Source organism: Cryptotermes secundus, unplaced genomic scaffold (genome assembly GCF_002891405.2).
Source record: "Cryptotermes secundus unplaced genomic scaffold, Csec_1.0 scaffold26, whole genome shotgun sequence".
NCBI classification, from domain to species: domain Eukaryota; kingdom Metazoa; phylum Arthropoda; class Insecta; order Blattodea; family Kalotermitidae; genus Cryptotermes; species Cryptotermes secundus.
This window is the reverse complement of record NW_019743656.1, coordinates 2,914,077-2,927,320: the sequence shown is the minus strand read 5'-3', so window position 1 is coordinate 2,927,320 and position 13,244 is coordinate 2,914,077. Positions and strand designations below refer to the sequence as shown.

General features: G+C 44.9%; 2 non-coding genes across 2 annotated transcripts; both read right to left on the bottom strand.

Annotated features, from left to right (window-relative positions):
* Positions 1–2,015: 2,015 nt before the first annotated feature.
* On the bottom strand, positions 2,016–2,087 carry Trnat-ugu. Its single transcript has one exon. It is a non-coding gene; the product is annotated as a tRNA-Thr (tRNA).
* Positions 2,088–4,198: 2,111 nt separating this feature from the next.
* Trnat-ugu lies at positions 4,199–4,270 on the bottom strand. The gene has a single exon. It is a non-coding gene; the product is annotated as a tRNA-Thr (tRNA).
* Positions 4,271–13,244: the final 8,974 nt, after the last annotated feature.

Below are 13,244 nucleotides of genomic sequence, written 5' to 3'. Positions count from 1 at the left end.
AACGTCTCACAAACCTATGGACCTCCAAGGCCTGTAACAGGGATAGTTTATACTTTTCTGAGAAACTGAGAGTTGCTCAGCCGGTCAAGGACTTTCCCGCCTTATATGGAAGTTTGCTATACTGTCCACCAGAGCTAGCTGAATACGGTAATGTTCCATCATCTCTCCAGAGTGACCTTTCGGTTCACATTTTTTACCAGAATTCTGTATGCATTTCTTGTCCTGTCCGTGCTTTCTACATATCTCTTCATCCTCCATAATTTTAATATTCAAACAATAATTAGACCTTTTTTTACTCCAGCAGAGAATTCTCTGCATGAAAAACAGGTTTAAAAATGAGAGGGGGAACTGTATTATGAAATTTCGGAATCCATAAAGTTGGGGAATTCTTGAGTAGCTAAGTAGCACGCGGTAGCATAATTGGTTGAGACACTCTGCTACAAGCCGTAAGGTCGCAGGTTCGATTCCCGATTAGGTCACTGGATTTTTCAACTGACCTTTTTCTTCCAGTCTCACTACGGCCCTGGGATCGACTCAGCCTGTAGCAGAAATGAGTACCCGGAATCTTCTTGGGGGTAAGGGGCGGCAGGCCGGCGCGTAAGGCTGACAACCTTACCAGCATCTGTGAGCTGAATTTGTAGAGAAAATGTGGGAGCCTCGACGTCTCACAACCCTATGGACCCCCACGGCCTGCTACAGGGATAGCATTACATTTTTCTGTACCTCACCTCCAAGTTAATTATTACTAATGATGAGAAACGTGTGATGTAGACCTTTATTACCCTCAGAAGGCCGCTCGCCTAGTGGGTTCACAGATTGTCTCAGCAGACATGGGAAAATTCGAGTAGGTGTCATTGTTATTAGTTGCACTGTTTGTCGCTAGAGGGGAGAACCGTCTCCCACATAAATTACTCATCATAACACATGGAGCATATGGCAACATGATGGCCCTCTAATATTTTATATCTCTGAGGGATGGGATGGCTGGTAGGAGGGTGAGACACCCTTACTGAGTCACATGTGCTGGGTCAACGGCAGTGAGTCCTCCTCACTGAACAGTACAAATGTAATTTAAGTGTCCGATTAAGTTTCACTGGTTGCAGTATGAACTTAAATGCGGGTGTCCGTTGAATGTGCTTACCTGGTAGCGTGCACGTATTCAGTGTCCCATAACTTGCTTAGTTGGCAGTATAAACTTAAGTGATAGTGTTCCATAAATATGCTTAGCTGCAATATAAACTTACTTAACTAACACCGCTCGATAAAGTTGTTTTGTTAAGCACAGTTTTTCTTTCAGTGACATAGGACACCACACTACGAAGCGCAGAGCGTAAACTGAGGCGAAGCTCCATGTTTTTGGGCTTTAGATGGACTCGGTCAGCCGGGTTAGCTCAGTCAGTATATAATTACTGTGCTACGGAACGCAGAGCCAGGGAATCGGAGTTCGATTCCTGAAAAAAGCAAAAGATTTATCTCTTTGCGGCTGCGTCCAGACCGACTCTGGGGCTCACCCAACATATATTAGGGGGTAAATCGGCTGCGACATGAAGCCGACCACTTACCTCCCCCTAGCGTTAACATTAAGAAAACGTGGATATATAACTTCACTCCCCCATACGTCTTAATAACTTTGTGCTTAATTAAGTACAGGGATGATGAAATAAATAGAGGGTCAACTTTATCTACTCACTCACTGATCTGAGCCCTTCTTCAGAAGCCACCAATTGTGCAGCTACTCAAGAACTTCCCAACATTTTATGGAACCTGACGGTTGAGTACCGTGTTCACAAGAGCCCTCCATGGTCCCTATCCTGAGCCAGATCGATTCAGTCCAAGCCATCCCATCGTATCCCTCTTAAGATCACTTTAATATTGTCCACTCAGCTACGCCTAGGTCTTCCTAGTGGTATCTTTCCTTCTGGTTTTCCCACCAATATCCTACATGCATTCCTCTTCTACCCATTCGTGCTACATGCCCTGGCCATCTTATCCCCCTTCACTTGAAAAAACTGCAATGGCCACTGTGAGGTTTGCACTCACGACCCCTGGTTTACAAGACCAGTGCTCTGCCACTGAGCTAAGGAGGCATGGATGTAAATGACAAGATTCACGCTCCGGTTACTTTACCTTCCGGATCGAAGCCGGGGTTTCTATGAAGCTTGGCGAACCCCAGAGCCATGTAGGACGAGGTGGCCTTCCCCTGCCTCGAATCTGACGCAGGTGCTCCTGACATCGCCTGCGATTTTAGTATAAGAGTTGCGTAATAACTTACGCTACGTGCCTACCTACGTTTAAACAACAACATTATCGTAAGTGCAGTGTTACGAAACGAATTATGAATGTGGACATACCCTGTGTCGTATCATTGGTTGCCATAGAGACATGCGAGGAATACGTTACGATAATGAAACAAAAGCAACAGTGTGAATGTGTATAATCTCTGGGTTGAAACTTTCTACACGTCCATTCTCCTAGCTCTGTGTACATGGGAACGTGACAAAACCAATAAAAACAATCGGGAATGGCTTCCGATTAGGCGAGATCGTGACTTTCTAACCTGCAGATTAGTCAGGAAGGAAAGGGCTCATCAGCGGGGTGAGCAGCAACTCACATATAACATGTTTCAGTTGCTGAGTGGGCGCACAGGCTTCCGGAAAGCTACAGATAGCAGAACAAGTGGAAAGAGACTAGCGCTACAAAAACGAACACTTTTTGAACCACGAACTAGCTTCCTCACTCTGTTACCAGCAGAGTTCCGGGTGTCGAAGCCGCGGATTTTAAAAAGGTCGAGTATGTGATAATGTGCTGCGTGCTCATGGCTATCACATGCCTCATTGTGTTTATAATGCACTAAAATCAATTTTATTTCTGTCTTATGATGTAATGCACTTTGAAACATACGTAAAGTTGTTCCTGTGCTTAACTAATTAAGTACTACGCCATGAAGACATATGAGGGAGTAGATATATAGATCCATGTATTCTTGACCTCGGCATTAATTGGAGGTGAGTGGTCAGCTTCATGCTCTGGCCGCTTTACCCTCAGGAGAAAGAGCCCCCGGTACCCATACATTAAACATTATATATTTTTTTTTCCATTGGCACTACAGCCCTAGTGGGCCTTGGCCTACCTCCATTAACTTCTCCGTTCACTTCGGTTTTTCTAGATCTTAGACATACGGTAGGACTCCTTGGGCGGGTGATCAGCTCGTCGCAAGGCCTCTACCTTTATACAAACACAGAAAAACGCACACACACAAACTAAACATCCATGCCCTGAGTGGGATTCGAACCCACGATCTCGGTTTCCAAGCGAGCGAAGACAGTACATGCCTTAGACCGCTCGGCTACCATGACCGGCCATATATATATTTACACATGCAAGTTTCTTTCAGATCAAGGGTGAACCAATTTTTATATCCTAAGGGAATGTTTAGGGGGCACGCGGTAGCGTAGTTGGTTGAGACACTATGCTACAAGCCGAAAGGTCGCGGGTTTAAGTCCCAATGAGGTCATTTGATTTTTTCAATTGACCTAATCCTTCCAGTCGCACTATGGCCCTGGGGTCGACTCAGCCTCTAACAGAAATGAGTACCAGGAATTAATAAAATAATTTTCCTGGGGAGTAAAGCGCGGACGGCGCGTAAGGCTGACAACCTTACCGCCATGTTTGAGCCGATTGTCTAGAAAATGTGGAAGCCTCGACGTCTCACAAACCTACGGGCCTCCACGGCCTGTTATAGGGATATCTATATCTTTTTTTCATGAGAACATTTCATAACTTACATATTCAGTCAACAATGATGTTCGAATACAGGCGAAGAATATGAGACACGCAACAATGGTTTTCCGAACACACAAATATTACCGAAGTCCCTTAATCTCTAAAATAAAAATGCCTCCCGCCTGAATTTATAAGACTACATGTATGTACACATACATACATTATTATATTTAAATAAGAGCATATATATTTGGGCTAATCTGAATGCTTCAAATATTTGACGCATAAATGTATGAGCAGGGATGTAAGTACAGTAGATCGTTTGTAGCCCATTATGAAGCATGCGTCCCTTCAGTGTACTATGCATATGTACTTTTACAAATAAAAGTACATTAAACGGACATATGTAACTATTACATACCGACAAACGGCAACAAAGAAATCGAAATCACATATTAAAAAAAAAAAAATACGATGCCCCCTGTGAGGTTTGAACTCACGACCCCTGGTTTACAAGACCAGTGCTCTGCCACTGAGCTAAGGAGGCAGACAGGTTCGGACTTTCACAGTGATGGCCTCACACTGCCTACCGATAACTCACCCGACCAGTAACGGTTCCTAAAGGATTTTCAAACTACGATCAACATTCTAGGGTCTGAAGATGCCAAATGAAACTGTGATGATTGACCCTAGGATCCATTGCTCCCCTGGTATTTATAGACATTCATCATATCGAAGAATATTTTTAATAACACATGTAAATCTTCAAGACACCAGTGTTCCATTGGAGGTCACTGAGCTGTCACTCTAATACAGTGTAGCGACGTTATTGTCCCTAACGTTTCGGAGGAACGTACTGCCTCCATCTTCAGAGTCGAGGAGTACGCCAAGCAATAATTACGACGGAGCCCCGAAATGTCCCTGAATTTCCACCAGACTACATGGAGTCATACCCCAGAAGACAGTATTCTTAATGGTATTTAAATTTATGTTGCGTAGCAATCTTTTTGTACATATGAGGCATTTCTGGGATTTTTTTTTTGTAAATATTTCAACGTGAATCCAGGATTCAAAACGTAGAATCAGGGGTGTAGATCCTATGGATGACGGAGGGAGGGTCTCGAAGTTCTGAGGGCAGCTTTCTGCCTTCAGGCGGCCCAGATTCAAGCGCAGATTATCACTATTAACGTTGTAATTAATTTGGAATTCTTATTTAATATATATATATATGTATATTGATTTTTAACTCGATATCCTATACCTTGGCCGTATCTTGCTGACATCGGAAGCCGGGATAGCTCAGTCAGTATAGTGATTACCCCGCTAAACCCCCACTTACGGTTCCGTTATGTAAATTAACACCCATTAGACTTTCGGCAGAATTACATCAGAATTTCCGTTCTTGAGACACGAAACTCGAATTTGGGACCCGGAAAGCTTCTTCAGAGAGCGCTCTGCCAATCTGACGCTACTCCTCCGATCTGAATTTGACGACGGGCCTGAGATGTCGGGTTTTGATAAAACGTTAACGTAATTGTTTACGAAGCTTGTAAATGATCTGGCAACACGAATCGTATGGATTAGATATTCGATTTATTGACACAACTCGGAACTACAAGTAATTACAACGCCATCTCTAAACTTCATACATTACAAATCACCACAGCACCCGCTAAGCTCTTTCCAGCTTACTGTGTCTTCATCAGCCTTTCCCTGGTAACGGCTTCGAACACTGGAGGTTCTTCAACTTCACGCGCTCAGGTTCTATCTTCACAGCCTCACCTGCAGACTCAACTCAACTGCCAACCCTCAACTGACTAGATTGCCCTAATTTTCTTCTTTATAACTCCTCCGAGCAGACCACATTGAAAACACCGTTCTTTTATTGTTGCTTGTTTACCAAGGCATTGCTCAGAAACGGCAGTTTGTTTATTCGCCTATTGCATAGCAACGGTTGTACTCGATATTTGTTTCGAGGTCTTTGCCTAGCAACGGGTCTATACGCCACAATATTATTTAAACATTCTATTTTTTATCATTGTAAGAATGTATGTGTTACTTGGTGTCCATTTATTGATCTTACAACAAAAACAATAGAATTATATCCTAACAGACGTTAAAATAACGGAAAAGTGTCCCGAACCTTGAGTTCCAGGAATGTAACCCTATACATCACATGTTATAATTGACTCGACTTATACCCCTTTTCGGGGTACAGTGTACGACTGTACAGTGACTACGCTACAGGCTGGACGACCGAGGAATCGGGGTTCGATTGCCTCCAGAGTAGGACCCACCCAGTCTCATCGTATGCAATGGATACCGGGGGCAAAACGGCCAGACCGAGAAGCTGCCACTCACATCCACCTACTGCTGACATTATAAAGGAGTGACCAAGCTGGCTCGTATAGTATACACGTAAGATAGGCATGATCTGCTCTGTACTTAGTACAAAAGGAAACATTTCCAATAATATATTACATGTGCGATACGGTCATTTGAAAAGGGCCAAGCATATTCATACAAGACAGATCCATCTTCTCGTCAGAGAGGATGTTACACAAGGACTATGACCGCAAGGGTTCAGTTGCAAAAAAAAATCTCTGGACGTGAGTCTCAGGGGCTTGGCGCCAAGATGAACTGATTCACGTCAAACCGCCAGTAGTAAAATAACTCTGACTTCACTTTGATTTTTGGTGGTATAGTGATAACATTCTGGACTTTTATACGGGAGATGCTGGGTTCGAATTCCGGCTGGACAACGCGTATCCTGACAGCGTCTCTCCGGTTTTCCTGTATCCCTCCGCAAGTCCATCTTTCCAATTCATCTTTCATTCATTCGACGCCACATAGTCTAGATACCGACAGCGTCGTAAAAATCTACAACAATGTATGCGTGGGGCTATACCTTCACTCCTTCATACATGTCGGTTGCGTCGTGTTCATTAAGCATACGGCCAATTATACTTTTACTTTTCAGCAGCTGGAACCCTTAACTGCAACGGCCCTCACAGGAACGAGAGGGCGAACAAGCAGCAGAGAGAAAGTATCAAGAAAGGCAGGACATAACAAAGGGAGCAATGGACGAATTCCATTTAGTCCGTGGTCCAGGCTCGTTTTGACAGGCGCATTCACCACATGTTGAGGTCAGTAACCTCGCTTCCGTTCAGAGTACAACAGAAAGGAGTGCATTCATGTCTATACGCGTAATTTTTGTGCAACCTGTGAGGTCAACAGGGGTCCACTCGTTAATATTCTGGCAGCCTTCTGCAGTCTCACACAATGCAGTCCAGCCGTCCACCTGTCGGCGAAAACTGCGAGCACAAATTTTACTGGAACGCGATGAAGACCTCGCATGACAACTGAACAACCAGGTCCCACCGACGGGAAGTCTTCCTTTTTGTTGGATATTTTTACGACGCTGTCCTTGTCTAGACTATATGGCGTCGAATGATAAGATGATTTATGAACAATTAATCAAAGAGGAGCCAATCAGAGTGGCCGCGCGGTCTAGGGCATGAACCGCCTTCGCCTGCTCCAACACTGGGATCGTGGGTTCGAATCCCACTTGAGGCATGGATGTCTGCGTGCGTTTATTATGTTTGTGTTGTTCTGTGTGTAGGTAGCGGCCTTGCGACGGGCTGATCCCCGTCCAAGGAGTCCTACCGACTGCGTATAGGATCAAGAAACTGAAAAAGCGGTCAAGGTCCGAAGGGCTGTAGAGCCAGAGAGAGAGAGAGAGAAAATCGGAAAGGAATTTGGAAAGAAACGACTGTGGCCTATTCGAGATAGTATAGAGGCATTTGTGTGGAGGGACTGGGTAAAACCACGAAACACTCAAGCAGGATAGCCGGTGTCCCGGCCGGGATTCGAACCGAGCACTTTCCGAATACAAGTCTAGAGTGCTATCGCCTGGCCAACCTGCTTGGTCCAACAGTATGCCATTCCTGCGATGATACGTGTAGCTCAGTCAGTACAGTGACTGTGTTGCATTTCCGGTGGGTGCAGTTCTCTTATCTTCTCGGGCCTAGGCTAGCATAAAATGGATACGGGGGGGGGGACTCTTTCTCCAGAGGCAAAACGGCCCCGCCGTCAAGTTGAACACACTTTCATCTAGTGTCGAGATCAAGAACATGCAGAGCTATACCTCCACTACCCCATACGTTTTCACGAGATGGTGCTTAGTTCAGGCATAAAAGGTAAAGCTATCCCTGTAACAATCCATGAAGGCGACGAGATTCCCACACTATCTAGACAATCTGCTCACAGATGGCGGTAAGGTTGTCAGCCTTACGCGCCAGCCGCCCTTTACTCCCAGGAAGATCCCTGGTACTCATTTCTGCTAGAAGCTGAGTCGACCCCAGGGCCATAGTGAGGCTGGAAGGATTAGGTCAACTGAAAAACGGAATTACCTCATCGGGAATGGAATCCGCAATCTTCCGGCTTGTAGCATAGAAGGGATATGTTATTATACTTAATTCTCAGTAATTACACAAGAATTTTAAGACGAGATATCACCACTGTACTAGATGCTATTCAAAAGGCAGTACCCCTGATGATGGCCCTCTAAGGGTCGAAACATTTTGGGTTTTTAAAGAAGCACGTTGTGTACGACTGACAGAGTCCATCTACTTTACGAACCAGGGTGCGTTGTATCATGTGTAGCCAACCTTACGGAAGCATGTTCGAATTCCCAAGTATAAATACGGAAATTTGCTGAAAACAGAACCAAGAAACTGTTTAATGTTGAAGTAACGGTCTGCATCTCTGAGTGACGATATAGTAGATGAGGTATGTTATTAAATAAGCTAGAACACAGGCATAACCTTACCTTGCTTTTAAATTCTTGTGGGATGATATGGGCAGGGCATATAGAACGCATGGCGAAGAATTGATACAGAGTTTTGATGGGAAAGCCAGAAGACCTAGATGTAGGGGGGATGATAATATTGTGACATGTAGACCCGTTGCTAGACAACGAACGTGAACCAGGCAACTATACAACAGCCGCTGCTAGGTAGAGGCTCCGTTATCCGACACGAGAGCAGCAATTCCACAGCCAAACGAGGCTACAACAGTGAGCAGTCCCAAAACTGTTGATAAGAAAGAGATATTATATACTGTTTCTAACACCGGCATTTATTGTTCAAGTGACAAAGTTGGTATAGTTTACCTAGTATGACATATTTTCGAAAATTCCACCGTCTTACTGTCCAAATTACAATGTTGGTATAGTTTGCCTAGTAAAACACATTTCGCCGTCAACATCAATGCACTTTGCAACTAGTGTGGGGACATGGCGTGTTGCTAGTCTGTATAATGTACTGTGTACTGAACAGTGAAACAGCTCTATCTCGGAAACCGTTCGGAATAGGACATATGTACATATACACTTTCACTACTTAGAATGACAGATACTATGACCTCCCAGAATATTAACCTTTCTTCCTTGGACACTCTGTATAACGTCGGATGATAGGATGGCTGATGTCGCGAATTCAAAGGGATCTGGAAGGAAGCGCTCGTTGTCTAATTGATGTACAACTTACTATCCTTGCATTTTCCTGAAGGGAATGTGGAAAACTACAACAGAAACACCAGTCATTTATAATCATTTCTGTCGCGCCGTACATGGTTAAGTGTGCGCCGTATTCACTTAACATCAACCTTCATACAAAATAAAATTCCCTGGGGTTTAAATTGCTTGTCATGACACCACCAATTCAACTCTTCTGTAACTCAGCAATATACAGCGAACAGCTGGCGAATTCGGCCACAGGCACGAAGGAAGGAAGGAAGTAAATTGTAAGAAAGTAGTCCGAATTATTTTCCTTGTACCCTCGTTCATTAAGCAGACAGGCAGATGTTCTAAGCTGTTAGAATGACTACGTCACCACAAGTAAACACGCCTTTGTTCATAAGTGAAACCAGAAACTCGGCGCTGGGCAAGTCAAGTGACCTCCATACCACAAGTGTGTACACTCACTCGTATTTCAGCGTCATTGCACCAAGTTCATTTTATTTATTAATGGTGTATTTAAGGATGCCTTCATTCCTAAGAAGTATACAACCCTGGATGATTAATGTATACATCTAATGAACTGGAATTCATGCTGAAGGAACGGGTCGTGGACTAGGTCGAAACCCTATCCCGGCATTTTGCCTCGACTGAGGAAAACCAAGAAAACTCTCAGTCAAAATAATCAGTCTCCGGGTCGGAATTTGGATCCTCGGGAGCCCCCGAATAAGACTTTCGGGTTTTCGCAAGAAATAAAAAAGTAAATGCATAATAGAGAGGGCTTTCCTCTCCAACCTTTTGCATTTTAATCTCCAAACTAATCAATGGATTTAGCGGCGTCCATAGTCTAGGGGTAACGTTCCCACCTCATGACTCAAGGTACGCGGGTTCAAACCCGGCGGAGGTCGTGGAATTTTTAAGGGCGGAAAAATTCAGGGAACAAGTCCTCCGGGAGGGACTTTAAGTCGTGGGTCCCGTGTCGTAGATTTACGGCACGTAAAAGATCCTCATGTCTCTAGGAGACAAGTAGTTTCTAATGCCTCCGGTAGATGGGGAAGTTATCGGGTACCAATGCCAGTAGAGGGCCGACCTAGCTGGCAGAAAGGGGAGATAGTGGGCACCAGTATCGGTAGGGTATGGCGACAGTAGAAATTAAAGGGGGACGTACAATAGACTATTAGTCGCGGTGCATGGGGAAACCCACCCCCTCTATACTGAATAACTGAATAAATGGAGTTCACCTAAATTTAGTACTGAAGATTTACATCAGAAATTGTATGGCTAAAGTCACTGGTCAAATGAAGTTCAGCTGCATCTCCTGGCGTTATGTACAGTGCGCGTTGTTCAAATGAAGCTCAGTCGCGCTTTATGACCAGAACGTCAAGGTAGGGGCGTGGAGTGGTTCTCAAAGCAGTCCAAGAAATTACTTTGGGAGAGGATCCATCGGCCGGTACGTGAAGAAGGTGCATGCCCCAACGCCCCACGAGGACTGTTTTCTAAAAGGGCTTCACCCATAACAATCTATAGACGGGCTTCAATTGAACAGTCTCTTACATTACTGACCTCACAAGAGATATTGCTTTAAACTCTGCGTTCTGTGATATAGCGCCGTGTAGTCCGTTGAAAGCCAACCGACGTTTCAGAGGAACATGTCGCCTCCATCTTCAGGGTCGAAGAATAAGCCAAGCAAGAAATCAACGTGAAATCGGCTAGCCGAAATCTCCGATTATACAGTAAACAGGAGAGAGCCAGTGGCTGCGTGGTCTAAGGCATGAATTGTCTTCTCCCGCTTGAACACTGGGATCGTGGGTTCGAATCCCAGTCAATGCATGGATGTCTGTGGCCGTTTATTCTGTGTGTAGGTAGCGGCCTTGCGACGGGCTAATCCTCCGTCCAATGAGTCCTACCGGCTGTGTATAGGAACACGAAACTGAAAAAGCGGCCACGGCTCAAACAAGGGCTGAAGAGCCATTCATGAGTGGATAGGAAGGTAAGGTAAAAGGTAAAGCTATCCTTGTAACAGTCCATGGAGGCCCATAGGGTTGTGAGACATCGAGGCTCACGGATGGCGGTGAGGTTGTCAGCCTTACGCACAGGCTGCCTTTACTCCCCCCCCGGAAAATTCATGGTACTTATGTCTGTTAGAGGCTGAGTCGACGCCAGGGCCATAGTGCAACTGGGAGGATTAGGTAAATTAAAAAATGCAATTACCTCATCGGAAATTGAACACGCGACCTTCCGGCATCAACCAAGTATACGCTATCGAGTGCCCTCGAATCAATAGGAAACAGGAGGAAATGGAAGACAGCAAGCTAGTTCGCATTTGCTCGCTCGTAGTACGGAATGATTCTTAGACACACGGCTCTATGTCCGACAAGCAGCCGTCTCCATAGTCACCGCTGGGAGAGTATGGAATCCTATACGGCTTATGGACAGTCTCGCACCCAAGCTCGTGCTGGTGTGAGCTTAGGGGGCATCCAGTTGGCTACTGCCAGTTCTACAAATTCTGAGAACATAATGTGATAATTCAACATAATCCAGTACATTAGCAATGGCACGCTAATGAGCACATTATGACAGTTATGCTTACGGACCTTGCAGAGTGGCGTCCATTTTGTGAAACTCGTGACACGTCACGTAACGTCACGTCGTCGTCACTTCACAGTGACAACAAATGCTTACAGAGCGTACCAAAATGTCCTGTTTGCCTGTTTCCGTATTTTAACAGGGGAAGCCAAAAGATGCTTGACTAACGTGGGTATCTGTAGTTCCTTTCAATACTATGTCACACAAGCAAAAGTACCCGTTCTTCGTCCGGGACACGTTTGCTTCCCACGGCTATATCACAATATACTCGTATAGTACCGCGTAGCTATAAGGAGTCGGTATAGCGACGGATTGGACGAATCGGGTTCGAGTCCCGACAGCATCCAAACTGGCTCTGGAGTCCACCCAGCCTCCTGTCTAACGGGTACTGGGGGCTTTCTCCACGGGAGTAAAGCAGCAGAGGCGTGAAAGTAACCACACATCTCATCTAGCGTCGAGGTCAAGAATGATAGAGCTATACCTCTGCTCCCCAATACGTTTCCATAGCTTAATGCTTAATTAGTTGTGAACAGGGGGAACTTTACCTTTTCGGGATAGCGACTGGCTATGGGCTGGACGACCGAGGGTTCGGAGTTCGAGGCGCGGTAAGGTCAAGAACTTTCTCTTCTCCAAGTCGTCCACACCGGCTCTGGGGTCCACCCAACCTCCTATCCAAATGGGTACCAGAAGCTCTTTCCCGCGGGTAAAGCGATTGGGGCGTGAAGCTGACCACTCACATCCAACTAGTGCCGAGGTCAAGAATGATGGAGCTATACCTCCGCTCCCCATACGTCTTCATGGCGTGGTGCTTAATTAGTTAAGCACAGGGATAACTTTATACCTTTTATCTATACAGAAAGTTGTTCTAACAGAAATATTTTATTCACATTTGATACATTTAACGATAATTGTATGAATTAAACGTGAATTAATGTTATTAATTTGTTGCATTATAGACGGGAAAAGAAAATGACTATATTTATATTAAAGGTTCTGTTGAACACGAGGACGTCAGCCACATGCATTTCGCGAACTGCCTATCATCCAATTCTGCATTTAAAAGTGCAAAGCGATCGTGACGCAAACGGCTCCATATCATGAATCACGGTCATTTAATCCAACCCGGAACTGCGTACCAAACCGTCCGGTCTGTTATGTACTTAATGTTTCACTGCTGTAACCCCCAAAATGTGGGCTACAGTACAAAATTCTGAACTCATTATGGGCCAAGAAACTTAAACGGTAGACGTAACAAACTAGTACATTAGAAAGTAACAAAAGCAACGGAAAGAAAACATTAAAAAAAGCACGATTCCTACTTAGCACTTAGACGAGACGCGACGTTGCCTATACGTGGCCCCTGCGGACACATCGGTTCAGTACTTGCTGTGCTTCTCAATACGTGATGTTCGCCTGA